This window comes from Psammomys obesus, unplaced genomic scaffold (genome assembly GCF_907164565.1).
Source record: "Psammomys obesus unplaced genomic scaffold, mPsaObe1.curated_primary_1811, whole genome shotgun sequence".
Classification (NCBI taxonomy): domain Eukaryota; kingdom Metazoa; phylum Chordata; class Mammalia; order Rodentia; family Muridae; genus Psammomys; species Psammomys obesus.
Genome location: NW_026585644.1, coordinates 50,007,689 through 50,008,614, shown reverse-complemented (window position 1 = coordinate 50,008,614; position 926 = coordinate 50,007,689).

Sequence of the window (926 nt, the reverse complement as noted above, 5' to 3'; positions counted from 1 at the left end):
GGGAAGGGAAGGGAAGGGAAGGGAAGGGAAGGGAAGGGAAGGGAAGGTCCTTCTTAGGCCATCAGCTGTGGAAGGGAACTGTTTTCCTTTTCAGCTGGGATCCCCTCTGTTCTATTGAGGTGGACTTCTGCCTTAAGATTGAACTGAAGCTCCAGGCAGCCTCAAACCCCACCTTCCAGGATTGGGTGGGTGAAAGTTTGTGCTTCATTAAAGTGCAAAGGCTTCCCTGCTGGGCCTGGGAAGGATGTAGGAAAAGGGTGGTCAGCTACTGACAGCTGGATGACTGTGATACTGGAGCTATGAAAGAGTTATTCGGGTCCACCTATTCTTGGTCCTAGTCCTACATGTGAAACCACAGGGAGAAGTCTTCTTGGAGCAGAGAAATGGGGGAGAAGAAGGGGTTAGATTCATTGCTCAGTAATAGAGAGCCTGGAGCATGAAGGAAATTCAAAGGAAAAAAAATAATTAAAAAAAAAAAAAGAAGGCTTGACCAAAGCCCCAGACGCAAGGAGAGGAAAGGAAACAGTACAAAGAAAGAGCCCATGAGGAAAAGCAGCAAAGGGCATCATGAGTGACAAAAAGACTTCTACAGATCTTTAGTGACAACTTGAAAGAACAATAACAGATGAGTGGGCACTTGGGAGGCACAAGCAGATGGATCTCTGTGAATTCGAGGTGAGCCTGGTCTATAAAGTGAGTCCAGGACAGCCAGGGCTACACGGAGAAACCCTACCTCAAAATACTAAAATACTAAAATAATAATAATAATAATAATAATAATAATAATAATATTATTATTATTAAAATAAAAGCTAAGTAGAGAGGACATGGATAAAAAGGAAACCAGCAGGACGTCAGCGGTGAGCAGGCCCCAGATGAACTTCTAGTTAGAGAAAAGGGACTGACTGCCATGGGGGATAAAGCTG